This window comes from Scyliorhinus canicula, chromosome 17 (assembly GCF_902713615.1).
Source record: "Scyliorhinus canicula chromosome 17, sScyCan1.1, whole genome shotgun sequence".
In the NCBI taxonomy this organism is placed as follows: domain Eukaryota; kingdom Metazoa; phylum Chordata; class Chondrichthyes; order Carcharhiniformes; family Scyliorhinidae; genus Scyliorhinus; species Scyliorhinus canicula.
The window spans coordinates 81,443,339-81,458,742 of record NC_052162.1 but is presented as its reverse complement, the minus strand read 5'-3'; the positions used below and the strand labels follow the sequence as shown (position 1 = coordinate 81,458,742).

Genomic DNA, 15,404 nt, shown 5'->3' with positions numbered 1-15,404 from the left:
TGAGTTAGTGGAATAAAACCCGTGTAATATGATTTTAAATTCCTCAATAATTACTGTACCCTAATGATATTTCAGTGCAACATATATATACTTCACAAGCAAAGACATATCTCTTTTTATATATCAATTTAGAGTACTCAATTATTTTTTTTTCCAATTAAGAGGCAATTTAGCGTGGCCAATCCACCTATCCTGCACATCTTTTGGATTGTGGGTGCGAAACCCACACAGTCACGGGGAGAATGTGCAAACTCCACACGGACAGTAACCCAGGGCTGGGATTCGAACCCGGGTCCTCAGTGCCGTAGGCAGCAATGCTAACCTTTGTGCCACCGTGCTGCCCCTCGAGATCTCTTGAAGTGTTTTCACAGTTAATACATTTTCATCATTCATTACGCACAGCAAGATTCCACAAAAAGCAAATCTGATGAATACCCAGTTGATCTGATATTTTGGAGAGACATTTGTTGAGTGTCCTTGCAAACAGTGAGTTGTTAGTACGTAATACCTTTGTATTATTGGTCCCTCAGTACTTCCAGTGTCAGTTTTGACTGTGAACTCAAGTTTCAGAGTATGTCTTGAACTGTGCAAACTTCATGGCTCAGATGCACGAGCGCTACCAAATGAACAAAACCTACACAATGTGAAAGGTAAAGCCTACAGGATTGTAGGATTGTTTCCCAGGCAAGGATGGCAGATTTCCTTCTGTGAAGTGAACCAGAAGAATTTTTAAACAAAAATCGACAATGGTTTCATGGTCCTCATTAGACATTTTATTCCAGATTTTACTGGATGCAAATTTCACCATCTGCCATGGTGGGATTTGAACCCGGGTCCTCAGAGCATTACTGTGAGTCCCCAGAGCATCACCTCTGGATTGCTAGTCCAGTGGCAATACCACTCACCACCATTTCACCTTTCTGCCGATAGTACTGTAATGCAAAGAGTCAGAACTCTTGATGTCTGCAGGAGTGAAACTGCTCTTGAACAGAATTGTGCTGGGTGTGAAATGCTTCGCTGGAAATATTTGCTAATGGTACTCAACAGCCTTAATGTTGCTTGTTGGACCTGGCAATGAGCAGGTGGATATCTCTGACTTGCTGTGTTTCAATAGGTAGTTCTCTTGCCTCGGGGGGGGGGGGGGGGGGGGGGGGGGGAAGTTGTTGGTTCAGGTGTCCCTCAAGGTTTGTGCACAGAATCTAGGCTGACAATCGAGTCACAGCATTGAGAGAGTTGCACAGTTGGAGGCTGCAATTTTTTTGAGGTAAGACATTAAACAGAGGTCTGCTCTTCCCTCAAAGGTGAATGTAAAATAATTCTATTGGACTATTCCAAAGATGAGCTGTGTGTTCTCCAAGTGTCCTGGTCAATAGTTATCTCTCAAGCATCATTACTAAAAGAAAAAGATACCTGGGGCACGATTCAAATGAAACATTTCTAAGTGGTACTTTGGGCGTGTTTGCCAGGGTGTTTTGCAAAGGCTGGGATGGCGAGATCACGGCCCATATTCAAAAACACTTTGTGCCAAAAATGAGCCCCTACAAGATTCTTGCCATTATTGGCTCCTCGCCATCTGAATCGCTCGCGCCTCAGCTTCTTGCCACTAACAAGGGGGTGCTGCTTTTAAGCGCTCCCTCACCACTCACTCCTAATCAACACACAAGCATGGTAGCGCATAGACCTGCTCCTCCCATTGGCGATGCCGACTTGGTCAGGCTTCTTGATGCCGCCAATGAGAGACGAGCCACCCTATTCCCCTGAGGGGGTTGGAGGACCGGCAGCAGGTTCTCAATGCCGCCTGGGATGCAGTAGCAGTGGCTGTCAATGTGGGCAACGTGATGAGGATGACCAGCAAGGGTAAGTTACCATCTCTTTCCTGGCATAGGATCCGCCTTCTACTCCTCAAATATAAACTGTGGCTCAGTAAGGAGTGTGATGGAATACTCTCCACTTGCCTGTATGAGTGTAGCTCCAACAACACTCAAGAAGCTCAACACCATTCAGGACAAAGCAGCCTGCTTGATTGCTTTCCCTTCCACAAACATTCAATCCCTCCACCACCAGCGAACAGTGGGAGCCTTGTGTACCATCTACAAGATGCACTGCAACAACTTACCGCGGTTCCTTAGACAGCACATTCACAACCAAGGACCACTACATCTAGAAGGACAAGAGAAGCAGACACCTGGGAACCCCACCACCTGGAGATTCCCCTCCAAGTCACTCACCATCCTGACTTGGAAATATATCACCGTTCCTTCACTGTCGCTGGGCCAAAATACTGGAGTCCCCTCCCCAACAGCACAGTGGGTGTACCTACACCTCAAAGACTGCAGCGGTTCAAGAAGGGCAACTAGGGATGAGCAATAAATGCTGGCCTAACCAGTGAGGCCCACACCCCGTAAGTGAATTTTAAAAATTCCCAACCCCTACCCCCACAAACCACGGGCTAACACCTTGATGCACCATCGATTGCACGCGAGGCGAGTGATTTGCCAATGTCAGGCTTTAATTAACTAGAACACAGCCTGGCGATCGTCTACAGTGGAAAGGGACGATCGTCAGGCTTCTGAGCATTTATACCTCGTTGATAGAGGCGTGGTTAACTCAGCCTCTCGGCCAATCGGTCGAGAGGCACATGACCGACCAGGGCCAATGGTAAGCCGACGTTCTGGCCCAATGGCAGACGAGTATGCAGATCATATCATCACACACCTCGCACCTTCCTCACATCTAATCTTTTTGCTTGTTCCTCAGAACCCCTTGAGATACACCAGCACAACTCCTTCATGCCCAGCTGCAGTGCCCACATATGCCATCTGCTATAGACTCCCCTGATTCCATCAAGCTTGCATCTCACAATGTCCTCTCTTCAGCCCACAAGAGAAGATCACCCCTAACAAGCAGAAAATGGAAAGACGGGGGGGGGGGGGGGGGGGGGGGGGGACAGGATGACAGATATCTGACTCCTCACCCCTCTAAATTGCAGATTGTCTATGGAGACAGCGAGGTTGGCCGGCACCACTGAACTGCCCCTTCACCCAGGTGACCTGTCTCAAGTGAGTTGTTCATGCCAGACAAAATGACCCAGAGACTCACAACTCGGTGGGTGACATTAGTGGACAGGCTTCTGGAACACAATCTGGTGAGCACCACACAGGTGCTGATGCACATCAGGTGGAGGCAGGATCATCCAAGGGAAACAGCAGTCAGATATCTGCTGGATCACAGGACTCAGCTGGGTTGCAGTCCGATGTCGAGCCACTGGACAAGGTTTTCCCAGAGCAGATGATAGGCCGGAGTCATGACATTCAGGAGGGGATGTCCTTGACATCATGTCCCAGTCACTGAGGGACATGTCCCAGACACAGGTGGACATTGCCAAGGCACTCCAGAGCATGTCCCAGTCATTGAGGACCATTGCTGAGGACATTGACATCATGGAGCCTACCAAGGGGAGCCACCAGGACTGGCAGAGCCAGATGACTCAGAGGCCTCTGGAGTTCACTCCAGCTGCCCCTCCATCCCATGGAGTCCCCCAGGGCCCGAAGGGCACTGTCAGGGAGGAGGAAGCGCTTGAGGCTAATCCGGGGCCTGCCACCAAGAAGAAGACGGCAAAGTTCCGAATCTCGCTCTCCTGACACTGGCTCATCCCAAGGGCAGCGGGCAGAACAGGTAGCACGACAATGCCATTGACACTGGTAAGTTGGCCGGGGTCCTCCAGCTCCAGGCCCTCCAGAGAACAATGCCAAGGTAATCAAAGGCCATAGGGCGTGAAAGCAGCAGGCTCCTTCCACCTCTGATGTGTATTCTGGGGACACATCTTTGTGGCACTAGACCACAAAAGATCAAGAAGAGTGAGGAGCACTAAGTGGGCACTAGGGGGTTCACTATTCATAGCTAGGTGGAATGGAAATTTAAAATGATCACTATTAAAACATGTGACACCTGATACATGTGGAGCCTCTATCACGTTAATCCACAGCGGGCCTGGCTGCAACCCACTGCCTGTTGTCCTCCGGTCCCCTCCAGACACAGTGGTCCAATATCAGAAGCCCCCGATGCAGACCCCGTTCAGAGGATGGGTTTGAGCGCCGTCAGTAGAAAGACAGGATCAGAAATGGAAGAGTAGCAGAGCTTTCCTCACAGCGTTATCATCAGTGCTGCCTTGTATAGTGACCCGCTGACAGTGCCAACACAGGCCCATCACACTGGGCTTAGTTACTGGGGGAAGGGAGATTGGAGAGGAAGGATGAAAATGGAGGGATTTTGGGAAAGGAGGGAAATGGGGGATTGGGGGAAGTAGGGAAATCGGGGAGGGGGAGGGGATTGGGGGAAGAAAATTGTGGGGAGGGGGTATTGGAGGGAGGGTAGAAAATGGTGGGAATGAGGGAAATTGAGGTGCAGGGGAATTAGGGGGAGAAGGAGAGAAATTGGGGGGGGGGGGGTTGAGCTGACGGACTCAGCCTCGTCCCATGAAAATCTGGCGACAATGGGGGCCTTCCTGGTCCTCCATGGCATGTTGGACCCTTGCCGCCGCCTGTACTCCATCCTTCGGGTCCTCCTCGGACTTGTCCCCCCAGTCCCTCCTGGGCCACCTCGGACTCATTCTCCAACCCCTCCTGGTCCACCTCTTCCTTTGACGAGACCCCATGTCCTCCTCCTCCTCCGCCAACATGTCGCCCTGCTGCCGTGCCAGGTTGTGGAGGGCACAGCAGACCACCACAAAGCAGGAGAGGCTCTGGGGGTGTACTGCATTACTAGAGCAATCCAGGCATTGGATTCACATTTTCAGCAGGCTGATGCACCGCTCAATGACAGCAAAGGAAGCAGCATAGGCTTCATTGTAACCGGTCTCCGCAACGATCTCAGGCCTCTGCATCAGCATCATCAGCTATTATCTCAGTGACTATTCCTTGTACCCCAAGAGCCAACCCATCATCGTGTGGTGGTCCTCAAAGACCACCGGGGGTCTCCGAATGTCGCAGGATGCATGCACGCTCCCTGGGTAGCTGGCACACATGTGCATGATGCGGAGGTGGTGGTCACATACGCTCTGAACATTAGACGAGTGGAACCCTTTCCTGTTGATATAAGACATACCCCGATGCCCCGGTGCATGCAGGTTGACATGAATGTCATCGATGGACCCCTGGATCTGAGGCATTCATGCAATGGCTACCCGGGCATCTTGGTGGACCTGGTCCAGCTCAACGGTGATAAAGTCTGATGCCAGAGAGTACAGAGCATCTGTCACCTCCCAGGGCTATAGATTGTGAAATACCACACAGGTCCCCGGTCTACCCTGGAATGGACCGGTGGCGTAAAGGCTGAGGTCTGCTGCGACCTTCATGGCCACCAGTAGCGGGTGTCTTCCTCCTCCACGTGGTCCTAATCCGTGAGGATGTGCCACATTTGCCGCACTGTTTCACTCCTGAGACGGAGTCTTCTGCAGCACATGGTGTCCGTCCGCTCATTGACAGACCAACGATCCCTGTCCACCCTGGGCCATCGCTAGCCTCCTCTTCTGGGTGCCTCCTCAGCCTGATGGTCAGCTGGGTCTTAAGAATGTGTGACGGCCCCCTGCAGATGGGCATGCCGTCTCCAACCTGCATTGTCACTGCTGCCTTCTCTGGCATCTGGCTGCCTCGGCTGCCACCAGCAATGCGAGGGCAGCTGCTGCGGGATCGACACCTGTTGTATCTGTAAGGAATTGGAGAAGGAGATTGACCGACAATCAGTTAGGGTTTCCACCCCGGGACCCTCGAATCCCCCCAAGCCTCCCCCAAACTTAGCATGACTGTCCTGCCTTCTCTCAGAGTGCCATCCAGTGAGCCAGTTGTGCTGGCAAACCTTGCTCTGCCCATTCTCCCCCAGCCACATCAGGAGCCTCAAGACCCCAGACCCCTGCCGGGAACATTAAGGAGACCATGCTCAGGTGCCCTCCCTGATCTATACACTTACCCTTTGGTCGCGAGAAGATCTCCAGTGCTGAAGCCCAGCTCTCTGTGGTTTGATTGTTAGCAGCTGCCTCTATGGTGCTGACACTCCGAGAGTTCAGGCAAACTGTTCAGGTATCTGGCATGCAGCGCACTAATTATCCTCTAAGACATAGCACGTGTGCCCTCAAGGAGGCACTTGAGAGTTGAGAATATTTTGTTTATTTAACAGTCAATAGTAACAAAGATTTGAAAATCAACTGCGTAATCAACAGTTAAACCACAAGGAAACGTCACCGTTCCATATTGGTACCAATACAAAGCTATATCGGCTCATATTCATTTAAAAAACAAACACACGGAATCACCCTTAGCAGATTCCTCAACAGAAACTGAGGATAAGCTTGAGAATGTGTGATCATGTCCAGAGCTTTGTCAAAGAAATGATCTGCCCATCAAAGTGTTACTTGTTCCACATTACCATTCTCCATCCAGGATCCACAGCTGTGCAAACCCTCCCACACGGCCCAATCTCACCGGAACCAAATCCTGGCATCCGCCTATTCCACTGGCACTCAAGGTGCAGTTGAACATCCTTGACTTGCAGCGTGTTTAACCCGCGGTGACGTGCCAGTTACATGCGGCACTCACCACACCAGCAACAAAGGCATCAGCAATCTGTGAAAGCATTTCTTCAATGGCCTTAGCAGGTGGCCTATTTGGAACGATGTCGCGCACCATGTCCTGCAGCATGTTCTTGCCGCAAACTGATTGCCTTCTGGACTCTTATATCCCCCTGAGCCTGGTGTTCCAGGTCCCAGGCATCTTGGAAAAAAAATTGTCCTTTTTCAGGTGACAGAAAAAGAAGGAAACAGCAACAGCAGCCTCCAGGCATCTGCAACCACCAGCAGGAGCAAGCAGCAAACACAACCTGCAGCTTTGAAGGGCTATTACAACTAACAAGGCTAATTCTTCATTAGCAATAGCCTTCAGCCGTGAAGCTGGAGGCTGCTCACAGTCAAAGGGAGAAAAATTGACTTTCATGAGAGAAGCCGCAGGAGGGCCCTGTCCTGGAAGAGTTTGATAGGACAGACAGACTGCAGTTGTGGTTGCCTGTTATGTTATGGGTCTCCACAATATTTAAAGATGGCTTTTCAATTATTTACCCGGGTGCAATGCGGTGGTTAAATCATCTCATTGTTTGTGGGACCTTACTATGTACTGCCTTGTTTCCTATACTAAATACTTAAAAGTACTTAATTTGCTGTCAAGTGCTTCAGGATACTTCAATGTCACAAAAGAAATTGTAACACTTTTGCCATTATTGGACTTAATTACTTTAGGGAAGACCCAAGCAGGTTGTCAAAGTTTCAAAAGTCCAGGGTTTGCCAGAAAAGTCATCTTGCTCATTAATTTCCCATTGGTTTTGGTGAGTACCCCAAAAATGAGCTGGGGAATTCATCTCAGGAGGTTCCCATTGTCAGGGTTTACCGAGCATTTGTCCAGAAGGGCTAAGTTTCCCTGGTCTGGGAATCATCCGACAGAAACAAGTTAAATCACTAACTTCAGATGGGTCTGCCAGTTTTACCCTCATAGTTACTATAAAAGAGGAAGAAAAAAGTAGTTTTTACTTCAGCATAACTATTTTGAACACTCAAACCGAGCCCCACACAGTACACTGCCGACTTACCCAGGAAAACCTCCAATAGCCGCCCATTGGCACGAGATTCCCCACCAGCACCCCCTCCCTCCCTCGAGCCGAACAAGCCTATCCCAAATGGCATTCCCTGACCCGAACAACACTATCCCCACTCCCATGTCTAATCCGGTACCTGGCACTGGCCTCAACCATTTCATACAGTAAGAGTCTAGTAGACTTGGTAATCCGAAACCCAAACCAAACAGGTTAATTGCTGTCTGGTACTAAAGTCACCATCGCCCCAGATGACCATAGGCTGCTTTCCCCTTTGAGGGAGAATGCTGACTCGTGGTTTTTTAACCTGAGGATCACCACACCTCAGGCAAGGCCTTCATGAATGAACCCGCTTTGTTGGCCTCACTCTGCATTACAGGCCAGCTATGCATTCATCTGAGCTAAACCAGATACTAAGGAAAGTGAAAATTGCGGAGGCACGGACCATAATTTTCTTGTCTGTCTTAGACTCCTGGGTAGTGCCAGAGGACTGGCAAACTGCAAATGTTGCACCTTGTCCAATAAAAGGTGTGAAGATAAACCCAATAACCAGAGGCCTGTCTGTTTAACTTCAGTGGTGGGAAAACCTCCTGCAACAACAATTCAGGACCATAATAAGACCATAATAACCTATCGGAGCAGAATTTGGCCATTTGGCCTATCAAATCTGTTGCGCAATTCAATCATAGCTGATATGTTTCTCATCCCCATTCTCCTGCCTTCTCCCCATAACCCCTGATCCCCTTATTAATCAAGAAATCCCTTTATTAATTAAGAACCAGCCTTTTGTTTGAGGTGTTGTTACCTACAGGGCTACAGACCAAGAGTTGGAAGGAGGAATTGAACAGAATAGTTCTTTCTTAGAACATAAGAACTAGGTGCAGGAATAGACAATTTAGCCTCTCGAGCCTGCTCCATTGTTCAATATGATCATGGCTGATCTCATCATGGCCTCAACTCCACCAACCTGCCCGATCTCCGTAACCCTTTAACCCACTATTAATTAAAAATCTGCCGAACTCCTCCTTAAATGTCCCAGTATCCACTGCACTCTGGGGTCGCAAATTCCAGAGTCACAACCCTTTGGGAGAAGGAGAAGAAGACTAAATTAATAGTTACATGAGCAAATATGGGTTAAATAAGAAAAGCCAGCATGGAGTTGACAAGATAAATGGATGGTTTGCAGACTTGTTTTGAAGAGGTGGCAGAGAGGATTCATAAGGGCAATGATATTGGTGGGCACCAGACCTGAGAGGAAGGTTATTGTTCATGCAATAAAAGGGACAGTAGCAGCATGGATATGAAATTGGCTGAGTGACAGGATGCAGAGAGTGGTGGTTAGTTGATGTTTTCCAGGCTGGAGGAACATTCGTAGTAAAGTCCACAAGCGCAGGGTTGGGAGTTTCTGCACTTCCTGTGACAAAGTAACGAGCCAGACCTTGGCATACAGGGCACAGTTTCAAAAATGAGGATTAGAAGCACTGTGAATTGATGAGGGGACATTGACAAATTAGAAGAATGGGCGAATTGGCTGACAAAGTTGATTGCCAATAGGAAGGAGACAATATAAATAAAGGGTCGGATTCAAAGGAGGATTTAGGAGCAGAGGACCTGTGTGTATATATGCATCAATCATTGAAGGTAGCAAGACAGGTTGAGAGCTCCATTAATAAAGTATACAGTATCCTAGGCTTTATTAAGAGGGACATAGAATAGGTTATGCTGCACTTGGATAAAACACTAGCTTGGCTTCCATTGCAATATAGCATCCAGTTCTGGGACCTGCACTTTCGGCATTGCTGAGAGTATAGAAATGATTCATAAGAATGGTTTCAGGGATGAGGAACGTCAGTGATGAAGATAGTTTGGAGCAATTGGGACTGTTTTTCCTGGGAGAGAAAGAGGCTGAGAGGAGGTATTCAAACAGGTGAGGCCTGGACAGAGTAGATCGGGAGAAAATATTCCCACTCGTGAAAGGATCGTCAACAAGAAGGCGCAGATTTCAAGTGATTGGCAAAAGAAGCAAAAATGACACAAGGAAAATCTTGTCCACGTCGAAATTGGTTAAGGTGTGGAACACGCAGCCTGAGAGTATAATAGAGGTATATCGAATTGAGACATTGAGAAAGGAATTAGACTGTTACTAGGAAAAGGAGGATTGTGCATGGTTATGGGGAGGAGACAGGAGGAGTGGCACTAGATTAGTTGTTCATTTGGAAAATTGGTGCAGACACAATGGACTGAATAGCCTCCTGCTACTCTGTTATCCGTTTTGTAATTTCTGTAATACTCTGATGTATAATCAATGAGGATACTCTGAGATTTGGGTGACTGCTCCTCCTGGAAGTATACCATCTATAGTCCAGATATGAGATGTGCACATAACATCCATCACTTGGGTTCTACCCTGACTATGGGCGGCATTCTCTGGCCATGTCTGCCCGGCAACTGAAGAACCCTGCCCCAGATCAATGGACTTCTCCATTGTCCGAGGCTCACCCATCGCGTTCTTGCGGCGGACGGAAGAATCAGGCCCCATGTTTCAGAAAAACAGGCAACTGCCACAAAACTCTGTGCCCAAACAATTAAATGGCTACGTGGATTCATGTTGTGGGCACTGAGTATGGTGGCAGACACTTTATAATGAGAGTGTCTGTGTCATGAATGAGGTATTGGCACCAGCTGCCCACTTAGTGAGAGCTCAAACCCACGCTTATCAACTGTCTGACAACCAACTAGGCATATCCTTCTTCAGTGGAGATGGGAAGACCACCTGTGTCTTCCTGGGGTCAAGGTGAACCAAGATTACACAAGTAAAGGCTGGGAATCACGTCAATCCTCTGCAGTCGACCTTTAATCCAATACCTGAAGCAGGCAGGTAAGGCATTGTTATCGACTAGCCCATATGGAGCGTACGCACTCTTCCTCGCAGGAGACACCATTCAAAGCCAGATAACTTCGACACAAGTTTAAAAAAAGCCAGTTGTCTTCCCAGTCAGCCAGCTACAAGGCAATGTCCAAATGCGTAAGTTAGTCCCAACAGGACATGGAGGGGGGGTATGGCTGTGCTCTGTACAGGATTAACTGATTAAACTCCAGCAATAACCCTGCATACACAAGTCTTCTGAAGACTTGGCACCGTCAACCAGCGTCTAAATTCTCTGGCCTTGGATAAATGTAACCAGGGAGAGCGTTGGCACTTCATATTCTGAAAGAAAAACCTCAAAGGGGGATATTCTCTGGCTGATTTGAAAACCTTTGAATACAATGATTAATATCAGTGCATGTCAGACAATTTAGCTGGTCAAAGGAAAAATCAGAACAGTACTGAAGCCAGAGAAACTTTCACTCCTGATTCAGGTCAGGACCGTAACATTGCAATAATAAAGACTTTGTATTTTGCACACTGGTTGTAGAAACATTAGTGTCACTGAACCGATCTCGAGATTGCTGGAGGTAACAACCTATACTGGAGCTGCAGTGATGCAATTTTCCCTATGCAAAGGCTAAAAAGTGGGGTTTTGCTGTGTGATTTTAATCTGCTGTACTAATGAAGAAATGTGCAGCCCTCTGGAAATAAACTGGGTTGAGTGGCCAGAAGAATGAACAGGTGGCAAGCTGACTGGATCGTGTGTGTTGGCAGATTATTCAACTGGGGGGTTCCTAATTGTCCCTTCAACTGCTATACACGTCACTGAATGTCAAACAAGAAAGAAAAATCTGGCTGACTGTTCAGCAGTTTGTGCCGGTGCCTCCAGGGTTCCTTAAACATGGGCTTCACACAGGACAAATGTAAAATTGCTGGTACTTGCTAACTCTGGTGCACCCACAGAAGAACATATGTCCTCAATAGCTAGCTGATCTCAATGAAGTCTGACAACTCAGACTATGTCTGAGAGCAGCGTGGTTCATGCATGATAGGAAAGTAACTTGTACCTTCTTGTCATGCCCACTATTGGCGTGTCACGTTATGATCTTTAAGCTAATTTAGAATTTCTTTAAAAATGGGCAAAAAGGATGGAGAAGGTGGCTGCCAAGATCGGGATAATTAATGATGTCGGGACCGGATATGCCATGTTTTCCCACCGGTCTCCCCAGCACTCCACGTTCCCACCCCCACCATGGGACTTCATCCCCATATGAGAGAACTCCACCCACTGTTTCTCAAACTCTGAGGTGTTAACCCACGGCACACAACGTGGAATCAACATAAACACCACAATTTATTTGGGGAAGAAAGCCTTGAACTTGTGGAAAACCACGTGATGACATCTGTTTATAAGGTCAGCTAAGTGTTCTGTGGAAGCAGCTTCACCAAGGCCATCAGAAGCATCAGTTCAGCCAGCATGTGAACAGGCTCATAAACAAGCCATGAGATATCAAGCAGCCAGAATACATAACCTGTTTCAGTTTCAAGTTTGCCTGAAAAGCAACCACTTAGCTATTCGACTGCAAGAAACCTCGCAACCTGCTGTGAACCCTTCAATTTACAAGACACTCTCTTCAACATACAATTATCAAATCTGTTCAAAAGATGGCTGACCTGCTACTTGGAGATGGAGATCAGAAATCAAAAATTGAGATTACCATAATCTCTAAAAGTGATGACCTTTATCTATATCCAATCTCTGTGCCTGTGGATGCGTGAGACACTGTGTGCAATATTGCATTTAATTCTGGGTAAGTGTGTGAGAAGTAAGCTTCTTTGCTTTTAAACTCCCCTAAAGCTTACTGCTGAATTATTCAATTGGAGCATACACTCCAAGGATGAGAAAACACATGCCTCTTTCCATACAAAACATACTGATCACAGGCAGTAAGAGGACACCTACATTTTGTCTGTGACATTTCTCCATAGCCAAAAGAGACAGAAGCTGGTTAAAATGCTCCATTACTGTACTGTTTTGGTTTGGCTCACTCCGCGCAACCTAGTGATTGGATCTGGGGACTCCTGTTTCAGGGTTCCGCAGCAAAATGTATTTATCCTTTACGTCCATGAAGGGTGGCAGCAACGGTTGTGATATTTTTCATGTATTGGAGCAAAAGCTCTGCAGCCCAAACAGAACATCCTGGGAATCAAATTCATTATCGTCCAAAGGTCGACCCTATTCAAGATTGAGTGGGACAGGATACCTCATTATATTCCCTTATGGTAGATGGTAGATGGGAAATCCATGCCCTCAGCCATAGGTTGATCTATGAATATAGTTCCATGTCATGAAATAGAATTAGTCATTAATGTCTAGTTGAAGGTACGTATCATGGTTTCCAATTAAGTAGCAGTCAACTTTAAGTTCTTGTGCTCCCCATCACTCTGTCCACCTTGTTTTAAGCTGAAGCAAGCTGTTCGCACGATGGTTATTTTGTTCATATTATAAATGGCCTTTTTTTTAAACTGAGTAAACATGTTTCTTTACCTTGGCCTTGTTCTCAAAATGCACTTTCAGTTTCAACGTAAAAGTCTTGACTGATTTGCTGCTGGCACTGATAGATCATTTGGGAACTGGCGTTCCATTCTACAAGCCAATAGAACTGTCATGTGACATAGCTATTTAGACATTGCTACATTACCAGTTACCTGGGGGAAAACTGCAGCATCAAATGCAAGTGCAAGTGTTGCTAGCAATATTGCTGATTTGCTGTAGTTTCCGTCCACTTGATTCCCACCAGTAACTTTACACACAAATTAATTTTCTGCTGATCTCGATATTTTCTAACATGACGCAAGATATTATTTTGCGAAGACATGAAAGTGAGATATGAGAGGGTCATGATTGCTTCTGAGGGCATGATTATTTTCAGCAGTTCTGACATTATGTGACCGAGAAGTCGCCTTTGAAATTTTCATAGCTGAAGGCATTTCATTTGTGGTCTAGAATTACTTAATTGGAATTATCTGCTTTTTTAGCGCTAATTTGCGACCTTGACATCCTGAGCTGAAATTAATGGCCACTGTAGTGTTCCTGTACAGTGATCAGAAAGCCAGTAGTGACCAACCTCTGGTCTCCAGATGGTTTACAGGGTGTATATGGTGGCATGCACACATGGTGGTAAAATTATACCAGCGATGGTGAGATGAGGTCCTTAATTGGTCACTTAAGAGCCTTTGTTGTAAGATGGCCATGGGCAGAGGTTATGATTACCAGACAGAGAACATGACCACCAACCGCTCTCCCCCCACCCCATATATGCACAAGCAAAAATGACTACCAGCTGAATGTCTGCTACTCTTAAACATGTATGGCATGGAACATTGCTGAAACTGAATAGGCACTTTTAAGTTTCAGTAATAATTACCAATATTAGTTAAACTCATAATAAATAAATGTTACATTGTGTAAGGATGAGGACAGCCCCATAAGGATAAAGCCTTTTCTTGCTGGCACAATGGCCAACCTGGAACTGACCTCGACCGATGAGGCTGTTCGAGTGACCATTTAGAATTTCCCAGCGTCCAATTAATTGATTTTGATATTATTCATGTTTGAATCATCTCCAGATAGGTTAGTGATTGCCATGGCCCAGCCTGACGGATGGCCCAGTTTACACTTGGGCTTTGCAAGCATCTAAGTAGCGGCCTGAAGGGCATCTGGAACTAGAACCAGTGCAAAAGCACTGAAATCTGAACTGTTTGGTCTAAATCCAGAAACCTGGCCACATTACTCTAAGGGAAGGCCTCAGCTGGCATTCCCAGTCCCAGGCTTAAAGTGGATCCGGGAAAGCGAAAGCTTCATCATCCTGTGCCTTCCCAGTTGACTATATTCCCCTCTCCCCAACCCCCTTGCCTTCTCACAGGGAGGGGAGCATTAAATTCTGCTCTTATTTTCATTGCTTAATTCAAATTGTTGGATGATTCAATTTTGTTGGTCAAAAATCAATGTGAGTTTATTGTGTGCTATAGTGTCCACTGTGGCTCATTGGGAGCACATTCGCCTTTTGAGGTTTCACTCCAGAGACTTGAGCATATAATCTAGGCTGACAATTCACTGCAGAGGGAGTACCACACTGGTGGTGGTGCTGTCTTTTGGATGGGATGTTAAATCATGATCCCATCTGACCTCCCAGGTCATCATAAATGTTCCGACAGCATAATTTCAGAAACAAACAGGGAAGTTCTCTCTGCTGTTTATGAGAGATTGCTGCGTGTGAACTGGCTGCCGTATTTTCAGCACAACAACAGTGACTACCCTTCAAAGTACTTTCTTGACTCAGGTCTCCAAGGACATATTTCACAATTTCCTCTTTACCCCATGACTGTGCTTTAACTGGTCAGAGAATCGCCGGGGAGCAGTGTGAACCCCGCCCCCGCCGGCCGCCGAATTCTCTGGTGCTGGAGATTCGGCGGGGGAGGGAATCACACTGCGCCGGTCGGCGGCCGCTCACAACGGCCCCTCCAGCGATTCTCCGACCTGCGATGGGCCGAAGACCCGCTCGTTCTATGCAGGTCCCGCCAGCGTAAATTGGAGCAGGTCCCTTACCGGCGAGACCTGGCGGTGCGGGCGGGCTCCGAGGTCTCGGGGGTGGTGGTGCGGAGCAATCTGGCCCCGAGGGATGCCCCCACAGTGGCCTGGCCCGCGATCGGGGCCCACCGATCCGCGGGCGGGCCTGTGCCGTGGGGGCACTCTTTTCCTACGCGCTGGCCGTGTAAGCCTCCGTGATGGCCGGCGTAAAGGTGAACCCCCCTGCGCATGCACGGGAATGATGTCAGCAGCCGCAGACGCTCCCACGCATGTGCAGACCCATGCCAGCCGACGGAGTCCCTTCGGCCCCAG

General features: G+C 47.7%; 1 protein-coding gene across 2 annotated transcripts in view; it reads left to right on the top strand.

Moving 5' to 3' along the window:
• The window catches only part of LOC119952392 (5-hydroxytryptamine receptor 2A-like), a 344,511-nt gene that overhangs the window by 82,513 nt on the left and 246,594 nt on the right, over positions 1-15,404 (top strand). The window lies entirely within an intron of this gene.